The sequence below is a fragment of the Pristiophorus japonicus genome, chromosome 10, assembly GCF_044704955.1.
Source record: "Pristiophorus japonicus isolate sPriJap1 chromosome 10, sPriJap1.hap1, whole genome shotgun sequence".
Lineage (NCBI taxonomy): Eukaryota > Metazoa > Chordata > Chondrichthyes > Pristiophoridae > Pristiophorus > Pristiophorus japonicus.
Window position 1 is genome coordinate 223,135,154 of NC_091986.1, and position 22,212 is coordinate 223,157,365.

At 45.0% G+C, this 22,212-nt stretch overlaps 1 protein-coding gene across 2 annotated transcripts in view; it reads left to right on the forward strand.

Moving 5' to 3' along the window:
• Positions 1–22,212, forward strand: part of LOC139275325 (uro-adherence factor A) — a 292,625-nt gene that overhangs the window by 186,309 nt on the left and 84,104 nt on the right. The window lies entirely within an intron of this gene.

The window sequence follows — 22,212 nt, forward strand, 5'->3', positions numbered from 1 at the left end:
TCTCCAGGCCTGGATACACTGCTACTGAAAATCCTCCTCCATTATGATAGCACAAAGTGGTATCTCCATGGGGAATTCCATCTTTTGTCCGGAATCGATCTGAGTGTGGGTTTGGAGGGATACAAGTCGAAGGTGCCAAAAAAATTTCTGGGAAGAGAGGAAATCATTATGGTAAATGAAAGCTCTGGTATTAGTTCAGCGATGGATTAAGAATAGTTCCTCAGAAGCCTGCAGTCAGTCAGTGAAGTTGATGGCGTCTTCCGATCACCAGCTCCGTTGTTACAGTTGTTTGAAATGATGGAGGATCTGGTAGACCGTTTCATTTGGATGGAAATTTATATCGGACTCCAAAAGCAATGTAAAGGCAGGAAGCTTTCATGTACTTGAACAGTGCAGCTATGCAAATGGATCCTGAGGAGCTTTGATGAGTGTAAGATTTGAACTGTTGAAAAGACCACGGAAATTTGTGTTTCACGCAATAACAGCAAATAAGTGGTGTAATGTACTAGAACGCTGTAAAGTCCTGTCCCCTCAGTACAGATTCACAAGAGGCATGTAGTGAAGACAAGGTCACTCTGGACCTGCACCTTTATTTCACAGCTCTGGAATGCTGCATTTGCCTGAGACCTGTCCTTATATACCTGTCTCTTGCAAGTGCACCCCTGGTGGTAAGGTATGCTGGTGGTTACAGGTCATATCTTATTACAGTCATGTATAGCATGTTAGGATACAGTTATATATAATAATGTAAGATACATGACATCACCCTCCCCCAAGGTCTTATTGTCTTTATAGATTCAGTCTCTCAGGTGGTCTATGCTCTCGCGTGGAGCGTCTGAGTTGTGGTTCAGTTGTTTGCCTTGGTGTCTTTTTTTCTTTGGGTGTGGTTGCTGGTATCTCGCCTGGGTCTCTGTTTCGATTGGTGTGATAGTTGTTGACTCGCCTGGGCTGTCTGTTGGGATTGCCCTTTCCTCAGGTTGTTCCCTCTGTCTGTCCACCAGGTGTGGTGCGAGTTCCACATTGTAGTCTGCCTCTGGTTCCACAGTGTTGTTGGTAAATCTGCTTTTGACTTGGTCTAAAAGCCTCCAGCAGGTTTTGCCATTGTCCATTTGTACTACTAGTAGCCTGTTTCCTTCCTTGCCCGTTACTTTCCCTGCAAGCCATTTGGGACCCCTGCCATAGTTTAGTACAAACACTTTGTCCCCTATCTCATTCCATCTCCCCCTCGAATTTCTGTCATGGTACTCAGTCAGCTTACAGCGCTTTGCCTCAATGATTTTGTGCATGTCTGGGAGGATTAATGAGAGCCTTGTTTTTAAAGTCCTTTTTATCAACAGTTGCTCTGGAGGGGATCCCAGTCAGTGAGTGCGGACGAGAACTGTATGCCAGCAGCAGTCGCGACAGGCGACCCTGCAGCGTCGGACCTTGGATTTTAAGCATGCCTTGTTTAATGATTTGCACTGCTCTCTCCACCTGGCTGTTGGAGGCCGGCTTGAATGGTGCCGTCTTGACGTGATTTATGCCGTGGTCAATTATAAAGTCTTGGAATTCTGCGCTGGTGAAGCACGGACCATTGTCACTGACCAATATGTCAGGGATTCCGTGCGTTGCAAACATGGTTGCGAGGCTCTCCACAGTGGTGGAGGTTGTGCTCAAGTTTAAAATGGTGCATTCGATCCTCTTTGAAAATGCATCTACAACTATGAGGAACATTTTGCCCATGAAGGGCCCTCATAGTCTACGAGCACCCGCGACCATGGTTTGGTAGGCCAGGGGCTCAGTGGAGCCTCCCTGGGGGCATTGCTGAGTTGGGCACAAATGGTGCACCTTCGGACGCAGAGCTCCAAGTCCGCGTCAATACCAGGCTACCAGACGTGGGATCTGGCTATGGCCTTCATGAGAACGATCCCCGGGTGCTCGCGGTGGAGCTCCCGGACAAATGCCTCTCTGCCTCGCAGAGGCATGACTACTTGGCTGCCCCACATCAGGCAGATGCTTGTAGTGATAGCTCATGCATGCGCCTGTGAAAAGGTTTTAATTCCTCGGGCAGGCATCGCGAGCCTCTGCCCAGTCACCTGTTCTTTTTACTAAGGATAACGTGGGGTCGCTGGCCGTCCAAGCTCTGATTTGGCGAGCCGTCATGGGCGAACCTGTGGACTCAAAGGCATTGATTGCCATGACTAGCGATCCTGTTCGTCAGATCCTTCCGTGGTTGCCAGGGGTAACCTGCTGAGCGCGACGGCACAGTTCTCTGTGCCTGGTCTGTGCCTTATGGTATAGTCGTAGGACGCCAGCATGAGTGCCCACCGTTGTATTCGCGCCGAGGCATTGCCGTTTATTGCCTTGCTCTCGGATAGGAGGGACGTGAGGGGCTTGTGGTCGGTTTCTAACACAAACCTGTGTCTGGCCATGTGTAGGCTGCTTGCTGGCTTCAGGTGGTCTCTTACCAGTGTGCTCAATTCTTCAAACAACTTGCTTGCTGGTTACTGGTGCCAGCAGATCCTTCATTAAAGCATATGTTTTCGAGCCACAGCTGGTCAAGAGATGGGCTCTTCTCTTGTCTGCCTTATATTTGCCTAACCAGTCTTTGGTTACAAAGCTTTGCTGGAGCCTTTCTATAAAGTCCTCCCAATTGTCTCCCGCATTGTACTTTTCATCTGATCCGTTGTTCGCCATTCTGTGGATTCTGTAATCCCGTAACTCGTCGCCACTGTAAAGTCCTGTCCCCTCAGTACAGATTCACACGAGACATGTAGTGAAGTCAAGGTCACTCTGGACCTGCACCTTTATTTCACAGCTCTGGAATGCTGCACTTGCCTGAGACCTGTCCTTATATACCTGTCTCTTGCAAGTGCACCCCTGGTGGTAAGGTATGCTGGTGGTTACAGGTCATATCTTATTACAGTCATGTATAGCATGTTAGGATATAGTTATATATAATAATGTAAGGTACATGACAAACACAAATTTCCTCAATCTTTTTGGTGTAACAATGGCGTATGTATTGAAGACAATGAGGAAATTCAGGGCCTATGTCAACATTAAAAATTAGATTGGGTAGGTAGATGAAGAAAAAGGGGTTCAAGCATATGGGGAAAGGGCAGATAAAAGTGATTAGGACTATTTGCTCATGTGTAGGGCAAATGGCAACATGGCCTGGTTGGTCTAAATGACCTGTTTCTGTGTTCTAAACTCTACATGTTTTGATGGATTTTTCCCCTGTCTTCCTTGCTAAAGGTGTTAACTCTCAATGGGATATAGTTTTACTGTCACTCTCCAGACCCTCACCCATTTTTCATAGTGAGCCCACAGACAGTGAGTGCTGAGTATCATTGTTACTTTAGGAGAGATCACCACAGAGCCAAATCCTGTTCTCACACGACACTCACCTACACGTCCTTTCCAGCAGGGGTTGCTGGTTAGTGATGTCTTCGTAAATGTTGAGACCAATTTTAGCATCCTACCTGAGAAAAGACTAGCGATCGAACCTGGAACTGAACTGGTCTGTACAGCTCAGTACTCAGCATGTTGCAGTATTTAATCTCAGAGATCAGCCCATCATCTTACCAGCATCTTTCAGCCACTCCCAGTTCCCTTACTTTGTTTCACAGACATTTGGTTCAGCAGACATTTTGTCCAGAACTACCCCAATTCGACATCAGAAAGAGTCATTCCAGTGTCACCGTGAGCAGGGATCCCTGCCCAGTCCCCACCTCCACTCAGAATTTCATTGTAAGGCTAAATACTTGTCAAACACTGTCCTTTCACTCTCTGGGACCTGGGGTATAATCTAACCTCAGACAGAGGGGATGAAAGGCTCATCTCTCTGATGGGAACTGAGCAGGGCAGTGGGTCAGGCACTGTCCTTTCACATTTAAGACCTAAGATCAAATAAAACACAGATGGAGGTGATGAAAATCTCTATCTCAGCTGGCTGCAATAAGAATGTTTGATGGGGCAGTAGAGAGGAAGAGGAAGCTAATCCATGTTGTGCCTGGGAGTCGTTGATCCTAACACTGTGAGCACTACACCTCTCGGCTTGCTGCACAAAATAAATCACTAAAAGGTTGAAAAATATCTAAGTTAACTTGCTAACAGTTTAGATTTTAATAATATTACAACAAAAAACTTAAACATTCCATTTTCCATTACCTATAAATGTAAAGGCAGTGTTCCCGCAATCCCAGTGAGCAGCTGCGGCTGCAGAAAGTTCACGGGGTTGGGGGTAATATATTAGCATGGATAGTGGATTAGCTAACTAACATAAAACAGAGAGTCGGAATAAATGGGTCATTTTCCGGTTGGCAAACAGTGACTACTGGGGTGCCGCAGGAATCGATGCTATGTCTTCAACTATTTACAATCTATATTAATGACTTGGATGAAGGGACCGAGTGTAATATAGCTAAGTTTGCTGATGATACAAATATGGGTGGGAAAGCAAATTGTGAGGAGGACACAAATAATCTGCAAAGGGATATAAACAGGCTACGTAAGTGGGCAAACATTTGGCAGATGGAGTATAATGTGGGAAAGTGTGAGGTTATCCACTTTGGCAGAAATAATAGAAAAGCAAATTATAATTTAAATGGAGAAAAATTGCAAAGTGCTGCAGTACAGCGGGACCTGGGGATCCTTGTGCACGAAACACAAAAAGTTAATATGCAGGTACAGCAGGTAATCAGGAAGGCAAATGGATGTTAGCCTTTATTGCAAGAGGGATAGAGTATAAAAGCAGAGAGGTCCTGCTACAACTGAACAGGGTATTGGTAAGGCCACACCTGGAGTACTGCATACAGTTTTTGTTATGTATGAATAAAGAGTCTGACCAGATACTGTGAGCTCAAAGTGTACCTTAGTCTTTTATTACAGGTCACCAGAGTGCCTCTTCAGCCTATGAGGTCTCCTTAAGTACAGGTGCTCCCAAGGGATTCTGGGATCCCTTGGGACTCCAGGGGATGAACCCTCTGGTGGTTACACAAGATATTTACAGGTTTACATAAATAACAACACTTGCGCGCCCCCCCCCCCAAAAAGTCAATAGTGTAACTATTTACAAGGCGAGTCGATCTGGGGCCTTTCTTTCCCTGGTTGATCGTCTCGGTGCAAACGCTGGTTTTGGTGAGTTGTTTGTTGGGCCCTCGCTTGGCTGCTTTGCAACTGGCCTTGCTGGGCTGCCTGGTGTGGTGAGTCCTGCTGGGCTGCTGCGGGTAATGGGTTCTGCTTCGTGGTCAACTGCTGTGTCAGTTGCCACTGGTGTGTGTGTGTGTTGGGGGGTCAAAAAAGGTAGGGTCTAATGTGGGTTGCTCTGGATAGTCCATGAATCTGAATTTGGTTTGGTCCAAGTGTTTCCTGTAGATGAGTCCATTTGAAAGTTTGACCTGAAACACCCTACTCCCCTCTTTGGTTACAACAGTGCCGGGAAGCCACTTGGGACCTTGTCCATAGTTCAACACAAATACAGGATCATTAATTTCAATTTCGCATGACACATTTGCGCTATCATGATATGTACTTTGTTGAAGCCGCCTGATCTCTACCTGTTCATGAAGATCAGGGTGGACTAACAAGAGTCTTGTCTTAAGTGCCCTTTTCATGAGCAGTTCAGCGGGTGGAATTCCAGTAAGCGAGTGGGGTCTCGTGCGGTAACTCAGCAGGACTCGGGATAGGCGAGTCTGCAGTGAGCCTTCAGTTACCCTCTTCAAGCTCTGCTTGATTGTTTGCACTGTTCTCTCTGCCTGACCGTTGGAGGCTGGTTTGAACGAGGCAGATGTAACATGTTTGATCCCATTGCAGGTCATGAACTCTTTGAACTCGACACTGGTGAAACACGGCCCGTTGTCGCTCACAAGGACATCAGGCAGGCAGTGCGTGGCAAACATGGCCCGCAGGCTTTCAGTGGTGGCAGCGGACGTGCTTGCCGACATTATCACACATTCAATCTATTTGGAGTACGCATCTACAACCACTAGGAACATTTTACCCAAGAACGGGCCTGCATAGTCGACATGGACCCTAGACCACGGTTTGGAGGGCCAAGATCATAAACTTAGTGGCGCCTCCCTGGGTGTATTGCTTAACTGTGAATATGTGTTATATTTGTGCATGCACGACTCTTAATTCCGCATCGATACTGGGCCACCACGCGTGGGATCTGGCTATTGCTTTCATCATTACAATGCCTGGGTGAGTACTGTGGAGATCACTAATGAAAGTGTCCCTGCCCTTTTTGGGTACCACTACCCGATTACCCCACGGAAGGCAGTCTGCCTTCAGCTTTGCGCTGCTGGTACGGCTTTATCTCTTCCTGCATTTCTAATGGGAGATGGGACCAGCTCCCGTGAAGCACACAATTTTTTACTAAGGACAATAAGGGGTCCTGGCTCGTCCAGGTTCTAATCTGTCGGGCGGTAACGGTAATGGAAGCACTCTCGAATGCTTCCATTACCATGACTAAATCTGCAGGCTGTGCCATTTCCACCCCCATGGTGGGCAATGGCAGCCTACTGAGAGCATCGGCACAATTTTCTGTGCCTGGCCTGTGGCGGATGGCGTAGTTGTATGCGGACAACATGAGCGCCCTTATCTGGATGAGGGCCGATGCTTTCGTATTTATCCCCTTACTTTCAGAAAAGGAGGGATATAAGCGGCTTATGGTCAGTTTCCAATTCAAATTTGAGCCCAAACAGATATTGATACATTTTCTTTACCCATACAGTAGTAATTAGGATGGGGACAGCATCAAACAAGAAATTAGAGATGCGTGCAATAAAGGTACAGCAGTTATCATGGGCGACTTTAGTCTACATATTGACTGGGCTAACCAAACTGGTAGCAATACGGTGGAAGAGGATTTCCTGGAGTGTATTAGGGATGGTTTTCTCGACCACTATGTCGCGGAACCAACTAGAGGGCTGGCCATCCTCGACTGGGTGATGTGTAATGAGAAAAGACTAATTAGCAATCTTGTTGTGCGAGGCCTCTTGGGGAAGAGTGACCATAATATGGTAGAATTCTTCATTAAGATGGAGAGTGACACAGTTAATTCAGAGACGAGGGTCCTGAACTTGGGGAAAGGTAACTTCGATGGTATTAGACGTGAATTGGCGAGAATAGACTGGCAAGTGATACTTAAAGGGTTGGCAGTGGATAGGCAATGGCAAACATTTAAAGATCACATGGATGAACTTAACAATTGTACATCCCTGTCTAGAGTAAAAATAAAACGGGGAAGGTGGCTCAACCGTGGTTAAGAAGGGAAATTAAGGATAGTGTTAAATCCAAAGAAGAGGCATATAAATTGGTCAGAAAAAGCAGCAAACCTGAGGACTGGGAGAATTTTGCAATACAGCAGAGGAGGACAAAGGGTTTAATTAGGAGGGGAGAAATAGAGTATGTGAGGAAGCTTGCTGGGAATATAAAAACTGACTGCAAAAGTTTCGATAGATATGTGAAGAGAAAAAGATTAGTGAAAACAAACATAGGTCCCCTGCAGTCAGATTCAGGTGAATTTATAATGGGGAACAAAGAAATGGCGGACCAGTTAAACAAATACTTTGGTTCTGTTTACACGAAAGAAGACACCAATAACCTTCCAGAAATACTAGGAGTCCGAGGGTCTAGAGGAGGAGGAACGAAGGATATCCTTATTGGTTGGGAAATTGTGTTAGGGAAATTGATGGGATTGAAGGCAGATAAATCCCCAGTTCCTGACAGTCTGCATCACAGAGTACTTAAGGAAGTGGCCAAAGAAATAGCAGATGCATTGGTGATCATTTTCCAACAGTCTATCGACTCTCGATCAGTTCCTATGGACCGGAGGGTAGCTAATGTAACACCACGGTTTAAAAAAGGAGGGAAGAGAGAAAATGGGTAATTATAGACCAGTTAGTCTGACATCAGTAGTGGGGAAAATGTTGGAATCAATTATTAAAGATGAAATCGCAACGCATTTGGAAAGCAGTGACAGAATTGGTCCAAGTCAGCATGGATTTATGAAGGGGAAATCATGCTTGACAAATCTTCTAGAATTTTTGGGGATTGTAACTAGTCGGGTGAACAAGGGAGAACCAGTGGATGTGGTGTGTTTGGACTTTCAAAAGGCCTTTGACAAGATCCCACAGAAGAAATTGCTGTGCAAAATCAATGCACATGGTATTGGGGGTAATAGAAACATAGAAAATAGATGCAGGAGTAGGCCATTCGGCCCTTCGAGCCTGCACCACCATTCAGTGAGTTCATGGCTGAACATGCAACTTCAGTTCCCCATTCCTGCTTTCTCGCCATACCCCTTGATTCCCCTAGTAGTAAGGACTACATCGAAATACTTTTTGAATAAATTTAGTGAATTGGCCTCAACAATTTTCTGTGATAGAGAATTCCACAGGTTCACCACTCTCTGGGTGAAGAAGTTTCTCCTCATCTCGGTCCTAAATGGCTTACCCCTTATCCTTAGACTGTGACCCCTGGTTCTGGACTTCCCCAACATTGGGAACATTCTTCCTGCATCTAACCTGTCTAAACCCGTCAGAATTTTAAACGTTTCTATGAGATCCCCTCTCATTCTTCTGAACTCCAGTGAATACAAGCCCAGTTGATCCAGTCTTTCTTGATATGTCAGTCCCGCCATCCCAGGAATCAATCTGGTGAACCTTCGCTACACTCCCTCAATAACAAGAATGTCCTTCCTCAAGTTAGGAGACCAAAACTGTACACAATACTCCAGGTGTGGTCTCACCAAGGCCCTGTACAACTGTAGGAACACCTCCCTGCCCCTGTACTCAAATCCCCTCGCTATGAAGGCCAACATGCCATTTGCTTTCTTAACCGCCTGCTGTACCTGCATGCCAACCTTCAATGACTGATGTACCATGACACCCAGATCTCGTTGCAACTCCCCTTTTCCTAATCTGTCACCATTCAGATAATAGTCTGTCTCTCTGTTTTTACCACCAAAGTGGATAACCTCACATTTATCCACATAAAACTTCATGTGCCATGCACTTGCCCACTCACCTAAACAATCCAAGTCACTCTGCAGCCTCATAACATCCTCCTCGCAGCTCACACTGCCACCCAACTCAGTGTCATTCACAAATTTGGAGATACTACATTTAATCCCCTTGTCTAAATCATTAATGTACAATGTAAACAGCTGGGGCCCCAGCACAGAACCTTGCAGTACCCCACTAGTCACTGCCTGCCATTCTGAAAAGTATCCATTTACCCCTACTCTTTGTTTCCTGTCTGACAACCAGTTCTCAAACCACATCAGCACACTACCCCCAATCCCATGTGCTTTAACTTTGCACATTAATCTCTTGTGTGGGACCTTGTCGAAAGCCTTCTGAAAGTCCAAATACACCACATCAACTGGTTCTCCCTTGTCCACTCGACTGAAAACATCCTCAAAAAATTCCAGAAGATTTGTCAAGCATGATTTCCCTTTCACAAATCTATGCTGACTTGGACCTATCATGTCACCTCTTTCCAAATGCGCTGCTATGACATCCTTAATAATTGATTCCATCATTTTACACATTACTGATGTCAGGCTGACCGGTCTATAATTCCCTGTTTTCTCTCTCCTTCCTTTTTTAAAAAGTGGGGTTACATTGGCTACCCTCCACTCCATAGGAACTGATCCAGAGTCTATGCAATGTTGGAAAATGACTGTCAATGCATCCGCTATTTCCAAGGCCACCTCCTTAAGTACTCTGGGATGCAGTCCATCAGGCCCTGGGGATTTATCGGGCTTCAATCCCATCAATTTCCCCAACACAATTTCCCGACTAATAAGGATTTCCCTCAGTTCCTCCTCCTTACTAGACCCTCTGATCCCTTTTATATCCAGAAGGTTATTTGTGTCCTCCTTAGTGAATACCGAACCAAAGTACTTGTTCAATTGGTCTGCCATTTTTTTGTTCCCCGTTATGACTTCCCCTGATTCTGACTGCAGGGGACCTACGTTTGTCTTTACTAACCTTTTTCTCTTTACATATCGATAGAAACTTTTGCAGTCCGTCTTAATGTTCCCTGCAAGCTTCCTCTCATACTCTATTTTCCTTGCCCTAATCAAACCCTTTGTCCTCCTCTGCTGAGTTCTAAATTTCTCCCAGTCCCTGGGTTCACTGCTATTTCTGGCCAATTTGTATGCCACTTCCTTGGCTTTAATAACTATCCCTGATTTCCCTTGATAGCCACGGTTGAGCCACCTTCCCTTTTTTATTTTTACGCCAGACAGGGATGTACAATTGTTGTAGTTCATCCATGCGGTCTCTAAATGTCTGCCATTGCCCATCCACAGTCAACCCCTTAAGTATCATTCGCCAATCTATCCTAGCCAATTCACGCCTCATACCTTCAAAGTTACCCTTCTTTAAGTTCTGGACCATGGTCTCTGAATTAACTGTTTCATTCTCCATCCTAATGTAGAATTCCACCATATTATGGTCACTCTTCCCCAAGGTGCCTCGCACAACGAGATTGCTAATTAATCCTCTCTCATTACACAACACCCAGTCTAAGATGGCCTCCCCGCTAGTTGGTTCCTCGACATATTGGTCTAGAAAACCATCCCTTATGCACTCCAGGAAATCCTCCTCTCCCGTATTGCTTCTAGTTTGGTTAGCCCAATCTATATGCATATTAAAGTCACCCATGATAACTGCTGCACCTTTATTGCATGCACCCCTAATTTCCTGTTTGATGCCCTCCCCAACATCACTACTACTGTTTGGAGGTCTGTACACAACTCCCACTAACGTTTTTTGCCCTTTGGTGTTCTGCAGCTCTACCCATATAGATTCCACATCATCCAAGCTAATGTCCTTCCTAACTATTGCATTAATCTCCTCTTTAACCAGCAATGCTACCCCACCTCCTTTTCCTTTTATTCTATCGTTCCTGAATGTTGAATACCCATGGATGTTGAGTTCCCAGCCCTGATCATCCTGGAGCCACGTCTCTGTAATCTCAATCACATCATATCTGTTAACATCTATTTGCACAGTTAATTCATCCACCTTATTACGGAAAGTCCTTGCATTAAGACACAAAGCCTTCAGGCTTGTTTTTTTTTTTTAAACACCCTTTGTCCTTTTAGAATTATGATGTAGTGTGGCCATTTTTGTTTCTTGCCTTTGTTTACTCGGCCTTCCACTATTGCTTTTTACCTTTCTACCATCTGTTTCTGACTCCACATTACTTCGCCCTATCTCACTGCATAGGTTCCCATCCCCCTGCCATATTAGTTTAAACACTCCTGCACTGCATTAGCAAATGTTAGCCCCAGGACATCAGTTCCAGTCCTACCCAAGTGCAGACTGTGCCTTTTGTACAGGTCCCACTTCCCCCAGAACTGGTTCCAATGTCCCAGGAATTTGAATCCCTCCCTCTTGCACCACTGCTCAAGCCACGTATTTGTTCTAACTATCCTGCTCCCTCTACTCTGATAGCAATCCAGAGATTACTACCTTTGAGGTCCTACTTTTTAATTTAACTTCTCGCTCTCTAAATTCAGCTTGCAGGACCTCTTCCCGCTTCTTACCTATATCGTTGGTACCTGATGTAGATAGAGAACTGGTTGGCAGAGAGTCGGGAATAACGGGTCCTTTTCAGAATGGCAGACAGTGACTCATGGAGTGCCGCAGGGCTCAGTGCTGGGACCCCAGCTCTTTACAATATACATTCATGATTTAGATGAAGGAATTGAGTGTAATATCTCCAAGTTTGCAGATGACACTAAACTGGGTGGTGGTGTGAACTGTGACGGGGATGCTAGGAGGCTGCAGGGTGACGTGGACAGGTTAGGTGAGTGGACAAATGCATGGCAGATAGAAACATAGAAAATAGGTGCAGGAGTAGGCCATTTGGCCCTTCGAGCCTGCACCGCCATTCAATGAGTTCATGGCTGAACATGCAACTTCAGTACCCCATTCCTGCTTTCTCACCATACCCCTTGATCCCCCTAGTAGTAAGGACTACATCTAACTCCTTTTTGAATATATTTAGTGAATTGGCCTCAACAACTTTCTGTGGTAGAGAATTCCACAGGTTCACCACTCTGGGTGAAGAAGATTCTCCTCATCTCAGTCCTAAATGGCTTACCCCTTATCCTTAGATTGTGACCCCTGGTTCTGGACTTCCCCAACATTGGGAACATTCTTCCTGCATCTAACCTGTCTAAACCCGTCAGATGCAGTATAATGTGGATAAATGTGAAGTTATCCACTTTGGGGGCAAAAAACACAAAGGCAGAATATTATCTGAATGGCAGCAGATTAGGAAAGGAGGAAGTGCAACGAGACCTGGGTGTCATGGTTCATCAGTCATTGAAAGTTGGCATGCAGGTACAGCAGGCGGTGAAGAAGGAAAATGGCATGTTGGCCTTCATAGCGAAAGGAACATAAGAACATAAGAATTAGGAACAGGAGTAGGCCATCTAGCCCCTCGAACCTGCTCCACCATTCAATAAGATCATGGCTGATCTGGCCGTGGACTCAGCTCGACTTACCCGCCCGCTCCCTGTAACCCTTAATTTCCTTATTAGTTAAAAATCTATCTATCTGTGATTTGAATACATTCAATGAGCTAGCCTCAACTGCTTCCTTGGGCAGAGAATTCCACAGATTCACAACCCTCTGGGAGAAGAAATTCCTTCTCAACTCGGTTTTAAATTGGCTCCCCCCTATTTTGAGGCTGTGCCCCCTAGTTCTAGTCTCCCCTACCAGTGGAAACAACCTCTCTGCCTCTATCCTGTCCATCCCTTTCATGATTTTAAATGTTTCTATAAGATCACCCCTCATCCTTCTGAACTCCAACGAGTAAAGACCCAGTCTACTCAATCTATCATCATAAGGTAACCCCCTCATCTCCGGAATCAGCCTCGTGAATCGTCTCTGTACCCCCTCCAAAGCCAGTATATCCTTCCTTAAGTAAGGTGACCAAAACTGCACGCAGTACTCCAGGTGCGGCCTTACCAATACCCTATACAGTTGCAGCAGGACCTCCCTGCTTTTGTACTCCATCCCTCTCGCAATGAAGGCCAACATTCCATTCGCCTTCCTGATTATCTGCTACACCTGCAAACTAACTTTTTGGGATTCATGCACAAGGAACTCAAAAGAGTTTCATGCACAAGGACCCCCAGGTCCCTCTGCACCTCAGCATGCTGTAATTTCTCCCCATTCAAATAATATTCCCTTTTACTGTTTCCCCCCCCCCCCCCCCCCCAAGGTGGATGACCTCACACTTTTCGACATTGTATTCCATCTGCCAAACCTTAGCCCATTCGCTTAACCTATCCAAATCTCTTTGCAGCCTCTCTGTGTCCTCTACACAACCCGCTTTCCCACTAATCTTTGTGCCATCTGCAAATGTTGTTACACAACACTCTGTCCCCTCTTCTCAGTCATCTATGTAAATTGTAAACAGTTGTGGTCCCAGCACCGATCCCTGGGCACACCACTAACCACCGATTTCCAACCCGAAAAGGACCCATTTATCCAGACTCTCTGCTTTCTGTTCACCAGCCAATTCTCGATCCATGCTAATACATTTCCTCTGACTCCACGTACCTCTATCTTCTGCAGTAACCTTTTGTGTGGCACCTTATCGAATGCCTTTTGGAAATCTAAATACACCACATCCATCGGTACACCTCTATCCACCATGCTTGTTATATCCTCAAAGAATTCCAGTAAATTAGTTAAACATGATTTCCCTTTCATGAATCCATGCTGCGTCTGCTTGATTGCACTATTCCTATCTAGATGTCCCGCTATTTCTTCCTTAATGATAGTTTCAAGCATTTTCCCCACTACAGATGTTAAACTAACCGGCCTATAGTTACCTGCCTTTTGTCTGCCCCCTTTTTTTAAACAGAGGCGTTACATTAGCTGCTTTCGAATCCGCTGGTACCTCCCCAGAGTCCAGAGAATTTTGGTAGATTATAACGAATGCATCTGCTATAACTTCCGCCATCTCTTTTAATATCCTGGGACGCATTTCATCAGGACTAGGGGACTTGTCTACCTTGAGTCCCATTAGTCTGTCCAGCACTACCCCCCTAGTGATAGTGATTGTCTCAAGGTCCTCCCTTCCCACATTCCCGTGACCAGCAATTTTTGGCATGGTTTTTGTGTCTTCCACTGTGAAGACCGAAGCAAAATAATTGTTTAAGATCTCAGCCATTTCCACATTTCCCATTATTAAATCCCCCTTCTCATCTTCTAAGGGACCAACATTTACTTTAGTCACTCTTTTCCGTTTTATATATCTGTAAAAGCTTTTACTATCTGTGTTTATGTTTTGCGCAAGTTTACCTTCGTAATCTATCTTTCCTTTCTTTCTTTATTGCTTTTTTAGTCATTCTTTGCTGTTGTTTAAAATTTTCCCAATCCTCTAGTTTCCCACTAACCTTGGCCACCTTATACACATTGGTCTTTGATTTGATACTCTCCTTTATTTCCTTGGTTATCCACGGCTGGTTATCCCTTCTCTTACCGCCCTTCTTTTTCCACTGGAATATATTTTTGTTGCACACTATGAAAGAGCTCCTTAAAAGTCCTCCACTGTTTCTCAATTGTGCCACCGTTTAGTCTGTATTTCCAGTCTACTTTAGCCAACTCTGCCCTCATCCCACTGTAGTCCCCTTTGTTTAAGGATTTGAGTATAGGAGCAGGGAGGTCTTACTGCAGTTGTACAGGGCCTTGGTGAGGCCTCACCTGGAATATTGTGTTCAGTTTTGGTGTCCTAATCTGAGGAAGGAGGCTCTTGCTAATGAGGGAGTGCAGCGAAGGTTCACCAGACTGATACCCGGGATGGCGGGACTGATATATGAGGAGAGATTGGATCAACTGGGCCTTTATTCACTGGAGTTTAGAAGGATGAGAGGGGATCTCATAGAAAAATATAAGATTCTGACGGGACTGGACATGTTAGATGCAGGAAGAATGTTCCCGATGTTGGGGAAGTCCAGAACCGGGGACATAGTCTAAGGATAAGGGGTAGGCCATTTAGGACTGAGATGAGGAGAAATTCTTCAGAGTTGTTAACCTGTGGAATTCTCTACCGTAGTGAGTTATTGATGCCAGATCATTGGATATATTCAATGGGGAGTTAGATATGGCCCTTATGGCTAAAGGGATCAAGAATTTATGGAGAGAAAGCAGGAAAGGGGTACTGAGGGAATGATCAGCCATGATCTTATTGAATGGTGGTGCAGGCTCGAAGGGCCGAATGGCCTACTCCTGCACCTATTTTCTATGTTTCTATGTTAAACACATGATAACGCTTCTTTTTCAGTCATGCTGTAGGCCCTCTCAGCCTTAGACAGACTTCTGGATGCATACGCAACCAGTTGCAATTTGTTTGAGCATAACAGTTTTCTAGCTTTTACAAAGGCATTTTCTTGGCTTTTTCCCCGATACCAATTCGTCTCCTTTACACAGTAAGGCATGCAGTAGTTCTAAGTGTGCTGAGGCCCGGTAAGAAGTTACCAAAGTAGTTCAGGAATCCTCAAACCGACCGCAGCTCTGTCACGTTCTGTGGCCTCTGTGCATTCTCGGTTGCCTTTGTGTTCGAATCGGTGGCCTGATGCCATCTGCCGTGATTCTCCTCCCCAGGAACTCCACTTCAGGTACCAGGAAAACGCACTTCGAGCATTTTAACCTGAGCCCCACGTGGTTGAGCCGACTAAGAATCTCCTCCAGGTTCTGCAGATGCTCAAATGTGTCCCAACCTGTAACCAAGATGTTGTCCTGGAAGACCACTGTGCGTGGGACCGACTTCAGTAAGCTTTCCATGTTTCTCTGGAATATCGCCGCGGCTTTTCGAATCCCAAATGGGCATCTGTTGTAAATGAAGAGACCTTTGTGCATGTTGATGCAGGTGAGGCTCTTCAATGATTCTTCCAGCTCTTCATGTAGGCCGAGGTCAAGTCCAGCTTTGTGAATGTCTTTCCTCCCGCCAGCGTCACAAAAAAGGTCGTCTGACTTTGGTAGTGGGTATTGATCCTGCAGGGAGAAACAATTGATAGTTAATTTCTAATCGCCACAGATTCTGACGGTGCCGTCTGCCTCGAGGACTAGAACAATCAGACTGGCCCATTTGTTGAGTTCAATCGACGAAACGATGCCCTCTCGTTGCAGTGGGTGAGGCTCGATCTCATCATATACGGTACTGCTCTTGCCTTGTGATGGATGGGTCGTGTCCACGGAATTAGGTGGATCTGCACTTTTGCTCCTTGGAACTTCCCGATGCCTAGTTCGAACAGCGAGGGGAACTTGTTTAAGACCTGGGCACACAAAGTGTCATCGACGGACGAGAGCGCTCGGACGTCGTCCCAGTTCTAGCGTATTTTTCCCAGCCAGCTCCTGCCGAGCAGCGTATGACCATCGCCCGGTACCACCCAGAGCGGTAATAAATGCACCGCTCCATCGTAGGAGACCTTTACAGTAGCACTGCCGATTATGGGAATCAGTTCCTTTGTGTAACTTCTCAGTTTAGTGCGAATGGGAGTCAGGACTGGCCTTGAGGCCTTGCTGCACCACAATTTATCGAAGGTCTTTTTGCTCATAATGGACTGGCTCATGCCAGTGTTCAGCTCCATTGACACCGGGAGTCCATTTAATTCAACCTTCAGCATTATCGGGGGACACTTTGTGGTAAATGTGTGCAACCTATATACCTCTGCCTCCACGGTCTGAGGCTCTGGTTCGTCGTGATCTGTGTGAATCTGTCCTCCTCTGCAACATGGTGGTTTGCAGGATTAGCAGGGTTTGCAGCTTGCCTGCACATACGTTGGAGATGTCCCATTGTTCCACAGCCCTTGCAGACGTATTCTTTGAAATGGCATGAATGGAAATGATGATCATCCCCGCAGCGCCAACAAAGTGTAAATGGCCTAGCATTCATCACCCTTGTTGGTGGACTCAGATATCTGTGGACATGCAGCTGCAGGCATGTGAGGCCTGCCCTGTATGTTGTGATTCGAAAACAACATTACTTTGTTCACAGTACTTGTAGCAGCACTCATGTGCTGAGAGATTTGCTTGGTATTGTCACTGGTGGCAATGAACACCTGGGCTATCGCTGCGGCTTTACTCAAGGTTGGGGTCTCTATAGTCAATAGTTTGCGAAGTATTACTTCATGGCCAATGCCAAGTACAAAGAAGTCCCTGACCATGTGCTCCAAATGTCCTTCAAATTTGCAATGTCCTGCAAGGTGTCCTAGCTCGTCGACATAACTCGCCACTTGCCGGCCTTCAGACCTTTTGTACATGTCGAACCGTTAGCTCGCCATCAGAACGCTTTCCTTCTGGTTCAGATGCTCCGGGACTAGTGTGCACAAATCATCGTACGATTTCTCTGTGGGTTTCGCTGGAGCAAGCAAATTTTTCATGAGGCCATACGTTGGTGCCCCGCAAATGGTGAGGAGAATCGCCCTTCCTTGGGCAGCATGTGCTTCTCCTTCCAGCTCGTTGGCCACGAAATATTGGTCGAGTCGCTCCACGAAGGTTTCCCAATCATCTCCTTCCGAAAATTTCTCCAGGATGCCCACTGTTCTCTGCATCATTGGGTTCGTCATCTGTATCTCATCGCCAGTTGTTATGTATGAATAAAGAGTCTGACCAGATACTATGAGCTCAAAGTAAAGTGTGACCTTAGTCTTTTATTACAGGTCTCCAAGTGCCTCTCCAGCCTGTGAGGCCTCCTTAGGTACAGGTGCTCCCAAGGGATTCTGAGATTCTGGTGGTTACACAGGACTTTCAAGGATTACATATATAACAGTTTTGGTCTCCTTATTTAAGAAAGGATATACTTGCATTGGAGGCTGTTCAGAGAAAGTTGACTAGGTTGATTCTGGAGATGAGGGGGTTCACTTATGAAGATAGCTTGAATAGGTTGGGCCTATACATATTGGAGTTCAGAAGAATGAGGTGATCTTATTGAAACATATAAGATAATGAGGGGGCTCGACAAGGTGGATGCAGAGAGGATATTTCCATTCATAGGGAACGCTAAAACTAGGTGACATAGTCGCAGAGAGGGGCCGCCTATTTAAAACTGAGATGAGGAGAAATTTCTTCTCTCAGAGGGTTGTAAATCTGTGGAATTCTCTGCCCCAGAGAGCTGTGGAGGCTGGGTCATTGAATATATTTAAAGCAGAGATAGACAGATTTTTTGAGCAATAAGGGAGTAAAGGGTTATGGGGAGCGGGCAGAGAAATGGAGCCGAGTCCATGATCAGATCAGCCATTATCTTATTGAATGGCGGAGCAGGCTCGAGGGGCCAAATAGCCGACTCTTGCTCCTATATCTTATGTTCTTATACAGCCCCGCGAGCCTGCTTCTCCATTCATTAAGATCAGGGCTGATCATTTACCTCAACTCCACTTTCCCGCCCGATCTCCATATCCCTCGATTCCCCTAGACCCCAAAAATCTATCTATCTCAGCCTTGAATATGTTCGGAGACCCAGCATCCAAAGCCATCTGGGGCAGTGAATTCCAAAGATTCCCAACCCTCTGAGTGAAGAAATTCCTCCTCATCTCTGTCATAAATGGCCGACCCTTATCTTGAGACTGTGCCCTCTAGTTTTTGACACTTCTGCCAGGGGAAACAACCTCTCAGCATCTACCCTTCAGAATCTTGTATGTTTCAATGAGATCACCTCTCATTCTCCTAAACCCCTGAGAGTATAGGACCATTCCACACAATCTCTCATCATAAGATGTGTCTCATCCCAGGAATCAATCTAGTGAACCTCTGTAGTACCGCCTCCAAGGCAAGTACATACTTCCTTAGATAATGAGACCAAAACTGCACAGTTCTCCACGTGGTCTCACTAAGGCCCTATACAATTGCAGCAAGTCTTCCTTATTCTTATACTCCAACCCACTTGCAATGAAGAACAACACTGCATTTGCTTTCCCTATACCTGCATCCTAACTTTGAGTTTCTTCCACAAGGACATCCAAATCTCTCTGTACACCAACATTTAAAAAAAATAGTGTTTTTTTTAATTCTTCCTACCAAAGTGAACAATCTCACATTTCCCCACATTATATTCCATCTGCCACCATACTGCCCACTCACTCAGTCTATCTATATCCCTTTGTAGATGCTTTGTGTTCTCCTCACAGCTTATTGTCCCACCTAGCTTTGTATAGTCAGCAAACTTAGATACATTAAACTCAGTCCCTTCATCAAAGCCATTAATATAGATTGTAAATAGCTGAGGCCCCAGCACTGACCCTTGCGGCACCCCACCAGTTTCAGCCTACCAACCTGTTTATCCCTATTCACTGTATTCTGTCCGCTAACCAATCCTCAATCATTGCTAATACATTACCTTAGATCTAATGAGTCCTTACCTTGTGTAATAATCTTTTATGTGACACCTTATCAAATACCTTTTGGAAATCCAAATATACTACATCCACTGGTTCCCCTTTATCTACCCTGTTAGTTACATCCTCAAAAAACTCTAATAAATTTGTCTCACACGATTTCCATTTCATAAAACCTTGTTGACTCGGTCTAATCATTTTATGATTTTCTAAATGCCCTGATACCACGTCCTTAACAATGGATTGCAGCATTTTCCCGACGACTGATGTCAGGCTAACTAGCCTGTAGTTCCCCGTTTTCTCTTTCGCTCCTTTCTTGAATAGCGGTGTTACATTTGCTACCTTCCAATCTGCTGGGACGGTTCTAGAATCTAGGGAGTTTTGAAAGATCAAAACCAATGCATCCATTATCTCTGCAGCCTCTTCTTTTAGATCCCTAGTATGTAGGCCGTCAGGTCCAGGGGATTTGTTGGCTTTTAGTCCCATTAGTTTCTCGTACTTTTTCTCTACTTATATGAATTACATCAAGTTCCTCGCCCTCATTAGACCATTGGTTTCTCACCATCTTAGGTATGATTTTAGTATCTTCTACTGTGAAGACAAATACAAAATATTTGTTTGACATTTCTGCCATTTCCTTATTCCCCATAATAATTACTCCTGCCTCAGTCTCTAAGGGGCCAATGTTTACTTTTGCTACTCTCTTCCTTTTTACATATTTGTAGCTCTTACAATCTGTTTTTATATTTCTTGCTAGTTTTCTCAGTCTATTTTTTTCCCATTTTATCAATATTTTGGTCACCCGTTGCTGGTTTCTAAAACTCTCCCAATCCTCAGGCTTACTATTCTACACAACATTACAAGCTTCTTCCTTCAATCTAATGCTATCCTTAACTTCTTTAGTTAGCCACAGATGGATAACTTTTCCTGTGTAGTTTTTGTTTCTCAATGGAATGTATTTTTGTTGAGAATTATGAAATATTTCTTGAAATGCTAGCCACTGCTTATGTACTGCTATACCTTTTAATCTATTTTGCTAATCTACCTTAGCCAACTTGCTCATCATACCTATGTAATTGGCTTCATTTGAGTTTAAGACTCTAGTTTCGTACTTAGACAAATCACTCTTAAATGTAATGTGAAATTCGATCGTATTGTGATCACTCTGCCACAGAGGGTCCTTTACTATAAGATTGCTAATTAATGCTGTCTCATTACACAATACTACATCTAAAATAGCCTGTTTCCTGGTTGGTTCCATGACGTATTGTTCTAGGAAACTGTCCTGAATGTATTCCATGAACTCGTCCTCCAGACAACCTTTATCAATTTGATTTGTACAGTCTATATGAAGATTAAAGTCCCCCACGATTATTGCATTACCTTTGTTACAAGCTCCTACTATTTCTTGATTAATATTATGTCCACTGGTATAGCTACTGTTAGAGGGCCTATATACGCAGTGGTTCCCTGCCCCTTGTTACGCCTCATCTCCACCCACTAATTCCTGAACTTCCGAGCCAATATTCTTTCTCTCTACTGTCCTTGTGTCATCCTTTATTATCAGGGCTAGCCCCACCAACCACCCCCCCTCCCTCTTCCTTTACATTCTGTCTGTCTTTTCAAAATATCAAGTACCCTGGAACATTTAGTTCCCAACTTTGGGCATCTTGCAACCATGTCTCTATAAGGGCTATTAAATCAAACAAATTTTTCTCTGTTGTGCCACTAGTTTGTCTATCTTGTAACAAATGGTCCATGCATTTAGAAAAAGAGCCTTTATCTAATTAATTTAATTTTTTACCATTTCAACTTTCAAAAGGCTTTTCACAAGGTCCCACACAAGAGATTGGTGTGCAAAGTCAAAGCACATGGTATTGGGGGTAATGTACTGATGTGGATAGAGAACGGGTTGGCAGACAGGAAGCAGAAAGTTGGGATAAACGGGTCCTTTTCAGAATGGCAGGCAGTGACTAGTGGGGTGCCGCAGGGCTCAGTGCTGGGAGCCCAGCTCTTTACAATATACATTAATGATTTAGATGAAGGAATTGAGTGTAATATCTCTAAGTTTGCAGATGACACTAAACTGGGTGATGGTGTGACCTGTGAGGAGGATGCTAAGAGGCTGCAGGGTGACTTGGACAGGTTAGGTGAGTGGGCAAACGCATGGCAGATGCAGTATAATGTGGATAAATGTGAGGTTATCCACTTTGGTGGCAAAAACATGAAGGCAGAATATTATCTGAATGGCGGCAGATTAGGAATAGGGGAGGTGCAATGAGACCTGGGTGTCATGGTATATCAGTCATTGAAAGTTGTCATGCAGGTACAGCAGGCGTTGAAGGTGGCAAATGGTATGTTGGCCTTCATAGCTAGGGGATTTGAGTATAGGAGCAGGGAGGTCTTACTTCATTTGTACAGGGCCTTGGTGAGGCCTCACCTGGAATATTGTGTTAGTTTTTGTCTCCTAATCTGAGGAAAGATGTTCTTGCTATTGAGGGAGTGCAGCGAAAGTTCACCAAACTGATTCCCGGGATGGCAGGACTGACATATGAGGAGAGACTGGATCGACTGGGTCTGTATTCACTGGAGTTTGGAAGGATGAGAGGGGATCTGATAGAAACATATAAAATTATGACGGGACTGGACAGGTTAGATGCAGGAAGAATGTTCCCGATGTTGGGGAAGTCCAGAACCAGGGGACATAGTCTAAGGATAAAGGGTAAGCCATTTAGGACCGAGATGAGGAGAAACCTCTTCACTCAGAGAGTTGTTAACCTGTGGAATTCCCTACCGCAGAGAGTTGTTGATGCCAGTTCATTGGATATATTCAAGAGGGAGTTAGATGTGGCCCTTAC